The 5899-nt window shown below is 39.5% G+C and overlaps 1 pseudogene; it reads left to right on the forward strand.

The window, feature by feature from the left end:
* Positions 1-1799: 1799 nt before the first annotated feature.
* Positions 1800-3750, forward strand: LOC138157878 (heat shock cognate 71 kDa protein-like; annotated as a pseudogene).
* Positions 3751-5899: the final 2149 nt, after the last annotated feature.

Raw genomic sequence — 5899 nt, forward strand, 5'->3', positions numbered from 1 at the left:
GCAATATGCATTTTAATAATAACTTACATGGAATAATCTTAATGTGTTTCCCATGAGCAAATTGTTGCAGTTACAGCCATTCCAGAAGGTAAACAACCCTTCCAAAGGATGGATTGGCATACTAATAATAGCCAGAATTTACATAATGCTGTTAAGTGATTTATATGATCTTATTTGAATATTAATAACAAACTTGTAAGAGGTTTTATTATAGGCATTATTACCTCATCCCCAATTTAAAGAAAAGGAAACTGGTGGCAAGGAATTGGAAATTGTGGGGATTTTCTATCAATTGGGAAATAGCTGTTGTGTATGAATATAATGGAAATATATAGTGATACAAGTAATGATAAGCAGGCAGATTTCAGAAAAAAAAAACGGGAAAGATTTACATGAACTGATGCTGATTGAAGTAAACAGAACCAGAAAAACATTGTACACAGTAAGAGCAACATTATGCAGTGCTCAACTATGACAGATATAACTCTTCTCAGCAATACAATGATTCAAGACAATTCCAAGAAACTCATGATGGAAAATGCTATCCATATCCACAGAAAGTAATAATAATGGAATATAAAGATCCCTCTTGTATTGTCTTGGTTTTTGGGTTGAATGTTAAAACCCAGTTTGTGAATCCCACTTGTGGGATGGACTTGTTGACATGAAGAGAGAAAGCTGAACTGGGAGGAGCTGGTGTGGTGGTGTGGTAGATTTAGAGATAGGCCTAAGCAGAGGAGGCAAGAAGAAATTTTGTTAGCAGCATCATGGAGGGAGAGAGAGAGAGGGAAAGAGAAAGAGAGAGAGAGAGAGAGAGAGAGAGAGAGAGAGAGAGAGAGAGAGAGAGAGAGAGAGAGAGAATTGCTGAGGGCCAGCTGGAGTTGCCCGGGACTTTTCAGAGCTGCCACATGGAGCTGCCAAAAACTGAGGAGGAATGGCTGTGATGGGAGTATTTGTCTGTTTGTTTTGATGTTGTTTTGCCAGATTCCTCTTCTGGTGAAGTACGGTGATGTTGTTGCAGAAGTCCTGGAACCTTGCTGCTGGTTCAGAAGCTCTGAAGGAGGATTTTCTTGTTGTATGCTACAGAAATCCTAGAAGAGAGTCATGAGACTATTCTGCAGCCAGAGAGTGAATCGATGAGGGCACTGACAATGTGTCTTGTGGCTTTGTTAAGCTTTGTCTCCCCAGGAACTGAGATTGCTGAGAACTTGCCTTGGGTCAAGATGAAGAAAAGAAAGCTCTGAATGCTGTGCTGATGATAATTTTAATGCAGTTGTGATCCAGGGCTGGGAAACTTTTGACTTTTTGTGCTCTGTGACTGACCAAATAAATGTATATTGTTTATGATTGGAAACTAATCTCCAACCAAATAAATGTACGTTGTTTATGATTGGAAACTAATCTCCAGCTGAATGTAGAGAAGACTTTGTGATTGACTAAATGAATGTACTGCCCATGGGTGGGGTGGTAGTTGGAAATTGTTGAATTACATTTGGTGAATGCTGTATTTTGATTTTCTCTTTTTGGGGTTGGAAGAGTTCAGGAAGGAATTTAAGAGTCAAATCAGACAGGTAGAAGAAAAATTAATCAATTCTTTTAAAAATACAATTGACAAAATGGAAAAAAAATATTTGAAGAAAATAACTCCTTAAAAAGAAAAAATGGCCAAATGGATATGTACAAAACCTAAAGTGGAGAAAATAGCTCCTTAAAAAGTAAAATTGGGGGTCTACTCAGCGCAGCAGCAGTGGTCTCCACAGTAGTCAGCTACGCCCCCCTGCCCCGACTTCCCAGCAACCATGTCGAAGGGACCCACAGTTGGCATTGATCTTGGCACCACTTACTCCTTTGTGGGAGTCTTCCAACATGGGAAAGTGGAGATCATTGCTAATAACCAAGGAAACAGGACCACACCAAGCTATGTGGCCTTCACCGACACAGAATGTTTAATCAGTGATGCTGAAAAGAATCAAGTTGCAATGAACCCCACCAACAGTTTTTTATGCCAAACGTCTGATTGGTCGCAGATTTGATAATGCAATTGTACAATAAGACATGTAGCATTGGCCTTTTACTGTGGTGAATGATGCAGGCAGACCTAAGGTCCAAGTGGAGTACAAAGGGGAGATCAAAAGTTTCTATCCAGAGGAAGTATCTTCTATGGTCTTGACCAAGATGAAAGAAATTGCTAAAGCTTACCTTGGGAAGACTGTCACAAATGTCACAGTACCAGCCTATTTAAACAATTCCCATGTCAGGCCACCAAAGAAGCTGGAACAATAGCTGGTCTCAATGTACTTCGAATCATCAATGAGACAACTGCTGCTGCTATTGCTTATGGCTTGGACAAAAAGGTTGGTGCCAAGAGAAATGTGTTTATCTTTGACCTTGGAGGTGGTACTTTTGATGTTTCCATTCTTACCATTGAAGATGGCATCTTTGAGGTCAAGTTCACATCTGGGGACACCCACTTGGGTGGGGAGGATTTTGACAACCGAAAGGTCAACCATTTCATTGCCGAGTTCAAGCAAAAGCACAAGAAGGACATCAGTGAGAGCAAGAGGGCTGTTTGCCATCTCCATTGCTTGTGAATGTGCAAAGCACACCCTCTCTTCCAGTACCTAGGCCAGTATTGAAATTGATTCCCTTTTTGAAGGTATCGACTTCTATACATCAATCACCCGAGCCTGTTTCAAAGAGCTGAATGCCCATCTCTTCCATGGCACCCTGGACCCTGTGGAGAAGGGCTTAAGAGATGCCAAGCTAGATAAGTCTCAGACTGACGAAATCATCCTGGTGGGTGGTTCCACTCGAATCCCCAAAATCCAGAAGCTTCTGCAAGACTTCTTCAATGGCAAGGAGCTCAATAAGAGTATCGATCCTGATGAGGCTGTTGCTCATGGTGCAGCTGTCCAGGCTGCCATTTTGTCTGGAGATGAATCTGAGAATGTGCAGGACTTGCTGTTATTGGATGTCACTCCTCTTTCCCTTGGAACTGAAACTGATGGTGGAGTTATGACCATTCTGATCAAATGCAATACCACCATCCCAACCAAGCAGACACAGACCTTTACCACCTATTTGGACAACCAGCCTGGTGTGTTTATTCAGGTTTATGAAGGTGAGAGAGTGATAAAAAAGGATAACAATCTGCTTGGCAAATTTGAGCTCATAGGAATTCCCCAGCACCCAGGGGTGTTCCTCAGATTGGAGTAACATTTGACATTGATGCAAATGGCATCCTCAATGTTTCTGCTGTGGATAAGAGCACAGGCAAGGAGAACAAGATCACTATCATCAATGATAAAGGATGTCTGAGCAAAGAAGACATTGAGCGTATGGTCCAGGAGGCTGAGAAATACAAGGCTGAGGATGAAAAGCAGAGAGACAAGGTGTCTTCCAAGAATTCTCGTGAATCTTACGCTTTCAACATGAAAGCAACTGTAGAGGATGAAAAACTGCAAGGCAAAATTGATGATGAAGACAAACAGAAGATCCTTGACAAATGTAATGAAATAATCAACTGGCTGGATAAGAACCAGACTGCTGAGAAGGAAGAATTTGAGCATCAGCAGAAAGAATTGGAGAAGGTCTGCAACCCCATTATTACTAAGCTGTACCAGAGTGCAGGAGGCATGCCAGGAGGCATGCTTGGTGGGTTCCCAGGGGGTGGATCAGCCCCATCTGGAGGTGCTTCTTCTGGACCCACCATTGAAGAGGTCGACTAAACACAACAGAAAGAGCATTCCACACAGCTTTCAAAAAATTGAAGGACTCAAATTTGTAGCCAAGGCAGTAGCTGTTTAAAATTAACATTTAAGCTACTGTGTAAATCTGGACACTCTGAACACTTGAATGTGTGCAGAGGGAGAGAAGTGAACAACATTGCACTTTATCAGTACTATAAAAAAGTGGAAATGCAATTGTCTGGGAGAATAAAATCTATTTAAAATTGGCACCATAAAAAAAGTAAAATTGACCAAATGGAAAAGGAGGTACAAATGCTAACTGAAGAAAACAATTCATGAAAAATTACAACGGGACAAGGAGAAGCTAATGACTCTATAAAGCATCAAGAATCATTCAAACAGGGGTGGCTAGGTGGCACAGTGAGTAGAATGCTGGCCCTGGAGTCATGAGGATCTGAGTTCAGATCCGGCTTCAGACACTTAACACACACAAAACAAAAAACTAGTCATGTGACCTTGGGCAAGTTACTTAAACCCAATTGCCCTCCAAAAAAAAAATTCAAACAAAATCTTAAGAACAACAACAACAAAAAAAAACAGAAGACAACATAAAATATCTCATTCAAAAAAATAACTGACCTGGAAAATAGATCCAGGAGAGATAATTTAAGAGTTATCTTTCTACCAGAATGCCATGATGAAAAAAAGAGCCTGAACAGTATCTTTTAAGAAACCATAAAGGAAAAGTGCCCCAACTTCCTAGAACCAGAGAGTAAAATAGTCATCAAAAAGAATGCACTGATCACTTCCTGAAAGAGATCCAAAATTGAAAAATACAATGGATATTGTAGCCAAATTCCAGAATTATCAAATCAAGGAGAAAACACTGCAAACATCCAGAAAAAAATATTCAAATATCACAGAAGTACAGTCAGGATCACACAGAACCTCACAACTTCTACAATAAAAGAAGTGTGAGGGATTACTACATGACATAACATAAGACAAAGGAGCTTCAACTACAACAAAGGGTCAACAACCCAGCAAAATTGAGCATATACTTTCAGGCAAGGAAATGGAAATTCAATGGAATAAGGGACTTCCGGACCTCCCTGATGAAAAGGCCAGAGCTAAAAGGAAAATTCAGTCTTCAAATACAAGACTCAAGAGAGTCATAAAAAGGTAAATGGGAGAGAAAAAAGCTACTATTCAGCAAGAACAAACTGTTTACATCCTTACATGGGATTATGATTCTTGTAAATCTGGAGCTCTGTAATTTTTTATGACATTTAAAGGGATGTACATGGAGGATGTGGGTATAAATTAACTGATGTGACAATAAATATCCTAATAAGGGGTACAAAGAGAGTATAATGGAAGAAGAGGAAAGGAGGAAGAAAAGAAAATTACATCACATCAAGAAGCACAAAAACATTATAGTAGAGGAAAAGAAGGGAGGGAGATGAGCATTGTTTGAACTTTACTCTTATCAGATTTGTTTCAATGAGGAAAAAACCATATTCTAACTTGCCTTATAGGCAATAGGAGAGGATGGGGGGAAAGAAAAGAGAAGGGGTAGTTATAAGGCAGGGGAAAAGTAGTAAAGGCAAAGGGAAAGAAAAGGGATGGGGACTGCTAGAAGAGATGTAAGATAGAGCAAGGTGGTGGTCAAAAGCAAAGCTCTTTTGAGGAGGGTAAAGAAGAAGGGAGAAATAAAACTTGAGGTGGGCAATAGGATGAAGAGAAAGACACAGATAGTAATCATAACTGTGAATGTGAATGGGATAAACTCTCCCATAAATTGGAAGCAGATAGCAGAATGGATTAAAAACTATAACCCTACAATATGTTTACCAAAAAAAACGATTTGAAACAGGTGAATACACACAGGTTAAAGGTATAAGACTGGAGTAGAAAATATTATACTTTAGCTGAAGCAAAAAAGAAGTCATTGTTAGAAATCCTAATATCAAACAAAGAAAAAGCAAAAATAGATCTGATCAAAAGAGGTAAGGAAGGAAACTATATCCTGCTAAAATGCACCATAGACAAAGAACTAACAGAATTGTTAAACATATATATACCAAGTGGTATAGCATCCAAATTCTTAGAGGAAAAGTTGAGAGTTACAAAATGAAATAAATGGCAGAGAATCCTCAAACTCCCCCTCTTTGAACTTGGTAAATATAACCTCAAAATAAGAATGAAGT

The sequence above is a fragment of the Petaurus breviceps genome, unplaced genomic scaffold, assembly GCF_028583685.1.
Source record: "Petaurus breviceps papuanus isolate PSGF00001 unplaced genomic scaffold, PetGlider_PUasm1.0 173, whole genome shotgun sequence".
Classification (NCBI taxonomy): domain Eukaryota; kingdom Metazoa; phylum Chordata; class Mammalia; order Diprotodontia; family Petauridae; genus Petaurus; species Petaurus breviceps.